The sequence below is a fragment of the Amborella trichopoda genome, chromosome 1, assembly GCF_054954075.1.
Source record: "Amborella trichopoda isolate Santa Cruz 75 chromosome 1, AtrichopodaSantaCruz75HAP2 v2.0, whole genome shotgun sequence".
NCBI classification, from domain to species: Eukaryota; Viridiplantae; Streptophyta; class Magnoliopsida; order Amborellales; family Amborellaceae; genus Amborella; species Amborella trichopoda.
This window is the reverse complement of record NC_142336.1, coordinates 18,756,253-18,767,550: the sequence shown is the minus strand read 5'-3', so window position 1 is coordinate 18,767,550 and position 11,298 is coordinate 18,756,253. Positions and strand designations below refer to the sequence as shown.

Genomic DNA, 11,298 nt, shown 5'->3' with positions numbered 1-11,298 from the left:
GGGCAAGATCTCAGTTGCCGGCATTGCTTTCCAATCATAAAAGTATAGATCGCACCATCAACGGGTGACCCATTGTGTAGTGCCCTATATCGGAAGTCTCACAATATCATACTACACTACCAGTGGGTATCCCATTGTGTAGCGGTCTATATCACAGTCACATCATAATAGTATCCCACTACTAATGGGTGTCCCATTGCATAGTGGTCCATATCACAGTTACATCATAACAGTATTCCACTAACGATGGGTATCCCATTGCATAGTGGTCTATATCATAGTCACATCATAACAGTATCCTACTACCAATGGGTGTCCCATTGCTAGTGGTCTATATTACAGTCACATCATAACAGTATCCCATTACTAATGGGTGTCCCATTGCATAGTAGTCTATATCACAGTCACATCATCACAGTATCCCACTAACAATGGGTGTCCAATGTGTAGTGGTACATATCACAGTCATATCACACCTAATTGCAACTTAGTACATGCATTCTCAAGCATTCATTCACTCATGCTTTGCTATTTTCTTTTTCAGGAATTCAGAAGCACTCATGATATCATAAGCATGCATATTCAGTGCCTCATGACAGATAATTTCAACCTATTTATGAAGGGTTTCAGAAACATATAAATCAATGCACCACTTTTCATGAATCATACAACAGTTTGGGATTCACTACCATTCCCATCGGTGATATTCATATGCGAAAGGAGGCATGATATTCAATTCATAAGAAATTTCAACTCAATTTCAACATCAACTCGAAATAGACGGATATATCTTTCAATCGAAAAAATTTGAGGTTATTTGAGCATCATTTGATCTGTCAAGAGCTCAGTGTGTAAAATGGATTACATCCCCACTAACTGGGGCATAACTCCCAATTTAGGAGGAATTTTGGTATAGTTCCAAAACCAACTTCAAAGTAAACACACATATATTTCAATTGGAGGTGGTTTAAAATCATTTGGACTCCTTTTGGCCAGTCAAAAGCTTAGTATAATAGGAATGAAATTTCTAAAATCTGTTGTAATCTGATAACAATGACATGTCCCCATAAATAGAGACAGAGCTTCCAATCTATATGAAATTTCGGGATGATTTCAAAGACAAAATTTAAGTAGAGACAAATATATTTCAAATAACGGTAGTTTGAAGCTATTTGGATATCATTTGATTCATCAAAAGTTCATTACAAGAATATATAATTTCCCCGAAAATTCACAGTATGGTCATGGCATACTCAAAGAACAATCAATAACTTCTAATTTATGATAGATATTTACATGAAACGTTTTTGCTCTTACATTACATGCATGGGAACACCATATCACAAACTTTCATGGCTAAGAAGAGGAATTTCAATGCTCATTTTGTCATGCAATTGAAGGCCTAATTTCCTGGAAAAACAAGACATATCCAAGGATATATGCAACCTTTCCTCTTCATAATTCATACAAGCTCTTGCTTAATTTCATGCTTTCATAACTAAAGACATACAAGGTGCTTGATCCACTTACATGTGTGCACTAGTGTCTCGAAAATTCCTCACACAGTCTACTTCAAGCTCTCTAATAGTGGGAACAAAAGGGGCTGAAAACTCTAAGTGTTTGGCTTACAAGAGTGAGAAAATAAGGTTTGGGAGAGAAGAGAAGAGCTTAAGTAGTCCATAGGTTGGAGGTGGCAGCCCAGATTTGCCAAGTGGCAGACACAATGGCATGCAACTGGACAAGTGGCTGGTGTGGCAGCATGCAGCAAGCGGGTGTGGCACCTAGGGTCATTCACAGGCTCGGCGATGTCACGCACGGTGGCATCGCTCACGGCAACACTCTTTTTCTGCTTCTTTTTACTGCAGCCCGCGCTCATTTTTCTTTCTTCGCTTACTATCGAGCGCGTTCATTGCCATGTGCGTCTCACTGCCATGCACGTCTCACTACGACGTGCATCTTCTCTCTCTTTTCTTCTCCTTGCCACCGCGCACATTCTTCTTCTTAGCGCCATGCACTTCACTATGCCGGGAAAATCTCGATCCTTACACTTTTGAATCGGATATTTTGAAGAAACTTGATAAGTTTAAAAATCTTGAAGCCTACTTGAAGGTCGAATAGTGCGACGAGGGTGATTAGAGTCAATAATGGGCACCATAGGAGGAGTCACTTGAGGAAGTGTTGTATAAGGGTCGGTGGCTTGAGGTTGTTCTTCTTCTTGAGTGTGTCTTCCATTTTTGTTCTCGGTTTTAGACCCAAGTATTTCTTGAGAGATCATCAATAAACATTAAAAAATAACGGTATCCTCGATATGAGGGGACAGGTGTAGGTCCCCAAACATCAGAATGAATCAGATTGAAAGAAGTTGATGAAATCCTACTTGAACTCTTAAAAGGCAAACAAATCTGCTTAGCAAACTGATAAACACCACAACTTCCATAGTCCAAATGCAAATGAGGAAAGAGAACTCTCAGTACTCTATCTAAAGGATGGCCAAAACACCGATGCAACAACGAGCTCTCTGTTACCTTATTATTAGAAACCAATGCCTTTGAATGGATATCTAATATGTACAGACCTCGTTCCAACCGACCCTCACCAATCATCCTCCCCATGGCCCGATCCTGAAACAAGACATTGGTAGGAAAGAAAATAACATTGCAATTAAGATTTTGTGTAATTTCGCTAACATAAAGGAGGATGAGAAATCATGTAAATACAGAACATCAGTACTAGGATGATTGTGAAAAAATGTTGTGTTTCCACTTCCTTTAACACAAACCATGGACACATTAGTAATAGTACCAAGAGTATTTTTTTGAAAGATATGATATTGAGTCAGAACTTGTTTAGATCCTGTCATATAGTCAATGGCAACAGAATCAATAATCCAAGAAGATAAAGAGTGGGAAAGTAAAGAAGAGTTACCTAGCTCACTATTGGAACCTTGGGAATTAGATGCAATGGAAGCCTTACCAAAAGTTTGAAGGAGTTGAGCCAATTTCTCAAGGGTTTGTTGAGTATTGTTCTCAACCTGATTGGCCATCTTCCTTTTTTCTTAGAATTGTCTTTTCTTTTCTGGATGCAATTTCCAACAATTTTCTGTTGAGTGTCTTCTATTTTGCATCCAGTACAGTAAGGTCGATTAACATTTTGCCCTTTGCTATGGGAAGAAGTATTCTTATATGGTAAGGCTTTTCTAGACCTTTCAATATTTTTAGATTTCAAGGCAAAGTGATCAGATACATCAGTTTTATTTTTAGCATCATCTGACATTGATGCACGTCGTGTCTCTTCTCTAGAAAGAATGGAACAAACAGTGCTAAAATCTGGCATGGTAGGTGTTAAGAGTGCCTGACTTCTAACATTTTCATACTCAGGACCCAAAGCCGAAAGAAATGCAAAGGTCATTTCATACTCAAGAGTATTTATATCAGTTGTAGCAGGCAAATAATAATCAAGTTCATCATACAAGCCACTCACAATCCCAATTAATTCTCCAATAGATTGTTTCTCTTTTTTTAAATGCATAATATCTTGGCAGCTTTATTCCAAATGGCATTAGTAGTAGGAAGAAACTGAAGCCCTTTGGGTAATTTTATTTCCATCGAATTCAACAACCAAGACCTTATAAGGTCATTGTTTGTTTGCCATTCCTCATAACTAGAGTCATTTTTGTTTGGAGCTGTCTTTTTTGACCCAATTAGGTAAGGCAACTTTCCTTTTCCACTAATAAATATTTCTACAGAATTGGATCAAAAATGATAATTGCTTCCACTCTTCAAAAGTTCTGAAGTAATTTTCAAATTTGGGTTGGATTCATTTGAGTTTGATTTTTCAGCCATGAAGAAATAAATGTAGTCCAAAGAAAATTACTGACCTTAGCAAATACTCACAAGTAAGATCAGAAAAAAATTGTAGCTAAAGAATTGACCCGCAGCACTGAAACACCCAAAAAAATTCAGCAACGTTGTCACACTCACGGCCAATATGCAAGCCCATGGACATCACGGCAAAGGAAGGCACCGTGAAATGGCGACCGAATCAATGCAGGTAGTTGAGTCCGTCCAATGTTTTGGACGGAAGAAAACAGCAGTCGTAGAGAGAAGATCTTGAAAAATTGCTGAGTTTCAAGATCTAAAAGAGGCCTCCGAGGATCACACTTTGAGTTGGAGAGAAGGCTTGGAGTAGAAAATGAAATAAAAGGCCGCCCCGATGAGAAGAAACCAATGGAAAAAAGAGAGCCAGAGTTAGATACCAAGAGAGCCAGGGTTAGATGCAAATCGGGTTTCAAGTGGGGAAGCGAGAAAGTGATATTTTTTTATGGGGCAACTCAGCTCAAGAAAAGGCCAGATTGATCGATGCCTCGAAGCACCATGTCTTGAGATCAGCTCATCCATATGGTTTTTCTGCACACAAAGACTTCTTTGGATGCATGCAATTTTCTCAAGCGAATCTGATATTGGAAAAGGCAGGGGTTTCCCAATTGATTGGCAACTGTAGTTGTGCATGAGTCAACCCATTAAGAGTGCGCTCTATATCTTAATGGTTAGAACTTACACCTGAAGAATTTGGGATTTTGCAAAGATTTTTTTTAAGCACCTTCAGCGGTTGCAGAGGAGAGACAATATCATCAAGGGGAGTAAAGAGAAAATAAAAAGAGCAACACTTTTGCTATCCCTCCTGTTCTGTTGGAGAGAAAGAGTGTGAACATGGCGTTAGAGAGAGAAAGAGAATCCCCTACTCTCTAATTATCCTATTAGAGAGATAGTGAACACGATGCTAGAGAGAGAAAAAGAATCCCCTACTGCTAGAAGTTGGAATCTTTAGCTTGGAGTAACCCAATATTGAGGACGGGAGACATGCATGCAATAACAAGAAGACAAAAACCCAGCTGATAGAGCTTGGCAGTAGATGATGGCATTAGATTTGAGGCAAGACATGGAGGCCATGGCGATGATGCCTATGAGTTCACAAGCCGACTGGATAAAGGAAGCGGAGCCCAGAAAAATTTTATGTTCTGATACCATGTTGATAAAGATAAGAATAAAAAAAGGAACAAGAAAAGAATTACGTGGTTCAGCGTATTTGCCTACATCCACAAGAAGGGAGATTGTTTATTATATTTAACTCCTTTTTTCTCTTACATTATATATATCACCCCTTCAAAACATAGATAAAAGAGAAGGTGATAGAGGTGATAAAAGTAAATCTCAAATTTTGAAGTAACCGATATATACAACTTGCCAATACAGTTATAGCCAATTATTCCAACACATATCTATTTTTGCTAATAACAATATTCATGTCTATCTATTTTGTTAATAATTGTGTGTACGAACCTTTCTAGCTTCTCCTTCTCCTCATGTATACTTTCTTGACTTTACTGCATCTGGTCAGCTCAAGTGGTTAGACTTTATTACATCACTTACTTTATTACATGTGGCCTATTGAATTTAGTAGTTTGTTGTACTTTACTATATCTCGCCAATTACACTTTACTACATCTGGACTATTAGCTCAGTTGGTTAAAAACCTTGTACTAATAACGCGAAGATCTGACGATGGTGAAAAAGTTTTAAAGCGTCATACTAATAACGCAAAGGTTTGACGATGGTGAGAAAGTTTTAAAGCGTCATATTAATAATGCGAAGGTTTGACAATGGTGAAACGGTTCCAGTTAAGCACTACATGAGTGGAGTCCTGCATGGGACATAGTGATTAAATATTGTTTTAGATATTCAAAAATACTTTTGTTTTAACTTATCAAAAAGATGATGTGCATGGGACATGGTGATTAAATATTGTTTTAGTTATTCAAAAATAATTTTGTTTTTACCTATCAAGAAACGCCTCTCACGTCGTTCTTTCTTTTTCTCTCACGTCTCTCTTTCTTTTTCTCTCACGTCTCTCTTTCTCTCTCATATATCTCTTAGTTATTCGAAAATACTCTTGTTTTTACCTACTTCTCTCTCATATATCTCTTAGTTATTCGAAAATACTCTTGTTTTTACCTACCAACAAAATGTCTCTCTCATGTCTCTAGCTTACTCTCGCACGTCTCTCTTTCTTTATCTTTCACATATCTCTTCTTTAGGGCCGTTTGTTTCTATGAAAGATATCTTTGAGAAAGTTTAATATTTTTAAATCTTCTAAAAGGTTTAAAAAAGTTCTAGTTAGTGTGTTTGAAGGTTTAAATAAGTTGTAGGTATTGTGTTTGCAGGTTTAAATAAGTTCTAGGTGCTATGTTTGATATATATATATATATATATATATATATATATATATATATATATATATATATATATATATATATATATATATATATATATATATATATATATATATATATATATATGTTATAATAATATTAAGACAATCTTTCTATGTTTTTTCTACAACATAAAACTTATATACTTCTCCTTATCCGATCGCCCATTTTGAATGGAGGGTTAAGATTGCCCTGATCACATTGTCACGTCCCTATACTATTTTATTTTTAATTTTTTTTATATAAACCATTTTGACACCAAATTATTTTGACACCAAATTTTAGATGTCCAATCTTCTATTAAACCCACACCAGCGAAAAATATAAAAAAAATATTTCCAATAAAATAAAATGACCAAAATACCCTTGAAAGATTCAAAGGGTATTTTGATCATTATATTTTATCAAAAATTTATTTTAATATTTTTTATAGGTGCACCCCAATTAGAAGATGGCACATACCAAATTTCATATTCATACAATTTGTATAAAAAAAATAAAAATAAAATACTTTGAGACGTCGGATCTAAGATCAAATGGTAAGTGGCTCTCTTGATCAAAATTGAACAGCTGAATTGTAAGGGCAGCATAGATCTTCTATGCTATAGGGGAAGTATAGAAACCTTTCCCATAATATTATATTATATCATATTAAAATATGATAATATAATATTATGTATTTATATTATGCATATTGAATAGTGATCAACAAAAAAGTTCTGAAAGATTAAGTTCTTCCCCCTTAAGAACTTATTTTTTACTTTTTAATAAATGAATGGGAACTTTTGTTGAAAGATTAGTTTTAGAACTTAGATGGAAAGTGTGAAACAAACGCATAACTTTTTAAAAATCTGAAATAATACTTTCGGAAAAAAAAAAAGAAAAAAAAACATGCCCTTAAAGATAGGGTGCCTCTCTCCCTTAAAGAAAATAATTAAGGACCCTAGGCTCTCTACCTTAAAGATAGGGTGCCTCTCTCTTAAAGATAAGAATTAAGCACCCTAAGCTTTTTTACCCTGCATATATTTTAAAATTATTCCTTCTTATTTTCGTTACATGTATCCACACTTTAACTCTAGCTTAATAATATAGTATATAAATATAAACATAGATATATCATGAGCAAGAATGCAATATATTATAACTTTATTATAACTTTCATATTTATGAATTTTAAATAATTTCAATTTTTCTTGGCACATTAACATATTTCTTAAAGATTTTCGAATAGTATATTCGTAGAGAAGTTTTTTTTCCCATAAAAGTAGTTTTTCAACTCTTTGTCTCATACAGTTCTACATTAAACTGTCGCCAAATAGATCTCTAACATCACATTATCAGGCAACTGTCGCCTACTAGATCTCTAATATCACATTATCACGCAACTGTCCCCTAATAGATATCTAACATCAAAGTATTGCCTAATAAGTCATTGAATATTTGGTCACTCTTCTACCAATCAATTTTACGTGCAACGCACATATTCGACTAGTCTCTATTACACATTACAAAAAAAAAAATCCATACTAATCCTAATGAGACTTAACTAATACACGAGGTATACCCCTGTGGACAGGCCTATTCTAAATTACGTAATTCACCAAAAGATAAGTTAACAAAGAACAATTGTCTGATATTCCCCTGGAATATTGCATGCAATATTTTAAGAAAGTGCTTGTATATCCTTCCCTTTTCTATCTCTTTCTCGAGGATACAAAAAAGAAACAAAAAAGAATCGGTGCCTCTCTCTAAAATTTAGGATTTCTCTTGGCTTTATTTCTATATCTCTACCGACAATATTTCTAGAAAGTCTCTCTCTTTAGAGTTGTCTCTCTATCTGTTTAGATATAGACCTATAATATAGAATCTCTCTCTAGATATACGTATTCTTTTTTAGAGATTATTTTTTAACATTATAAAAGAGAGATCTTGTTTCCCTCGAAAATTTAGGATTTCTTATGAATTTCTATAATCTCCCCTTAAGAACCATACCCAAATTCTTTGGGCTCCTCAGCATATCTTCTCTCTAACATCAGGGTCTCATTTTATTCTTGTGATATGAGAGATATTTTAAGAGAGAAAAAGTAAGAAAGTAAATGGATCTTTTGGGTCTCACTTTATTCTTGTGACATGAAAGATATTTTAAGAGAGAAAAAGTAAGAAAGTAAATTGATCTTTTGTAAATTAAAATGTCAAACGCATGTTATTTTTTAATATTTGTTTCAAAATGTACAAATTTTATGACCATACTTCTAAAAACTTAAATTCTTTAAAATTATAGGTGAAATTAAATATAATTATATATTAAAATTTACAATTAAAAATAAAATAATAATAAATCAATTTAACCTAACGATGTTTTAAGTAGTTATAACATATTTCTAATAAAATAATAACAAAGTAACTATGATATTTTCTTGAATATCACAATTATATGTTTCTAATTATAAATAGTCCAATATGTATTTATTTTTATTACAATTTTATTAATATTAAAATAGTAATTCATGTATTACCATTTTCAGACATGAATTTTGATACTATGAAAACTAAGTTTTTTAGTGGTAAAGTCAAGATATTTGTGAAGCTGAGATATTTGTGAACAGAGAAGAAAGTTGAAAATGTTCACTGTGTAAAAATACAAAGATACATTTAAAGGTGAACTAAGTATACTTACCATGAGTCTCCATTAGTCTCCTCCAATGTTCAAAAATTAATGACAGAATCTAGATCTTTTAACTCCCTTTTCCAATATTCTAATTTTAAAGGGAAAATATTACAATTAACTCTCATCCAAGTTCAAATTAATCATAAACTCAACAGTTTTTTTTAGGATGATCTTGATCTCTAAAGTTTGAATATTGAAGTTAAAATGCATTTGGAATAAATTATTTATACACTGGCATTTATGAAGGCTAATAATTCACATTCAAAGCATGGGCCTAATCACATATAAAGGGCTATTCATATTCAAAACATGGGCCTAATTAATCATAAAAAAAAGGTATATTATAGAAATGGCATCTTCTACAAAATAAAATATGAAATGCATGTTATTTTTTAATATTTATTTCAAAATATACAAATTTTATGACCATATTTTTAAAAACTCAAATTCTTTAAAACTACAAGTGATATTAAATATAGTTGTACATTAAAATTTACAATTTTAAAAAATTTAATAAACCAATTTAACCTGAGGATGTCTTTAGTAGTTATAACATATTATTAATAAAGTAATAACAAAGTAAATATAATCTTTTCTTGAATATCATAATTATATGTATCTAATTATAAATATTCCAATATGTGTTCATTTTTATTACAATTTTATTAAATTAATGCAGTATTTCATGTATTATGGCAATAATAAGTATAGTTTCGCTAATTATAGTTATGAAAATTATATCTAATTATTAAAATTAGAATTTATTATTATTAATATATTCAAATAATAAAAATAAAATCATATGAATTCATTATAATTAATTTAAAGTTAAGATAATAGTTTAAATTACTATCGTTAATTATTTTGGTAGTAATATTAGAATCAACATTAATGATGTGATCGTAATACCATAATGAATATAAATATAATTATATAAATATAATTAGAATCATAGATAAATATTATGAATATGTTTTAAATGTAATGCACTTTCCCATCGAAAAACATGTAATATTTTTATTATTACATGATTTGACGCAATTTCCCTAAGGTTGTAAAATATTTTTTTCCTATTAATGAAAAATTGTGGTAGGGGCCTTCTCCCCCACTGACTTACCCAAAAAAAATGCATGTAATTATTTAGGTGATCTCTTAACACATATCAATATACTATTTTATCGCATATTTACGAAATTATTTACATAAATGCTGGAAACGTATATGCATCCTCTTAATTAAATATTTAAGTAATTATTTATATAATTACTTATTTCTTTTTTATGTGCGACCCCCGTGATCCCACTAATATATAATACACCAATGGAGTGGTGTCATGTCAATAATCAAGAATTGTATCTTACGATTTATCTCTATATCACGTGTGACACCAATCGTTGGTGATTTATATATGTTCAGTTGGTACTCACATAAGACTTTATACGTTCATATAAATATATAGAATATCAATTAATTTTATGTTCCCTCACATGCATGATATCATCTAAAAATTCTATTTCGAATTTTTAAACCTATAATTTATTTATTTTATTTTTAAACATTGATATAATCATGGATCCCTAATTAAGAGACAACCTAATTAAAAGAAATATACCCATACAGATATATATCCTTACTAATAATATATATTTATAATGATATATATCAATACTAACAAAATATCCACAAACATGCCACATGTTGCACGTATTTAAGGATCACTAGTAGGGGCAGCATGTTGTTTGATGGTATTTGTAAATACACAAGAAGATGGCTTTTGAAGGAACTTCAATAACTAAAAACCTAGGAAACTTATATAGTGTTTTTTTATTAGAATAGTATATATTTTACATTTTAAATGAGCTAAATCATATCTATCATCGATTTAAACATCTTTTTTTTAAAAGATTTAATTTTTATTTTTCAATAATATAAGATAATATATAATATGTAATATATGATATATATACAATATGTGATATATTTGATTAATATATAATATGTAACATAAAAAGAATGAAGAAGTTTATATAAAGTTGGAACCTTAAAATGTAGAATTAGAGATGTACCTCAAAAATCCATCGGAAAATATAGGTTTAATGTTGAAAAATCTTAAATTGATTATCTCAACAACAAGATGTATGACTGTGGGAAAAAAAAAAGAATTTTGAGTCCTAGAAATAGTGCATCTTGCAACACATTATCTAGACCGTCTATTTTCAAGATTTTCATATGCTTATAGATCTACTTGATTTTAACCAATTTTAGAGTTTAAAATTTTATAATTGGAGATGAAAATATATTTTAAGATAATCCTAATAATGTTTTACACCAAAATTACATGATAAAATTTGGAGGTACACCT

At 31.9% G+C, this 11,298-nt stretch overlaps 1 long non-coding RNA gene across 1 annotated transcript; it reads right to left on the bottom strand.

The window, feature by feature from the left end:
* Positions 1 to 1,454: 1,454 nt before the first annotated feature.
* On the bottom strand, positions 1,455 to 5,006 carry LOC148783732 (uncharacterized). The gene is made up of 2 exons (XR_016045475.1): positions 3,878 to 5,006; positions 1,455 to 2,621 (listed from the first exon to the last, which is right to left on the bottom strand). It is a non-coding gene; the product is annotated as an uncharacterized LOC148783732 (long non-coding RNA).
* Positions 5,007 to 11,298: the final 6,292 nt, after the last annotated feature.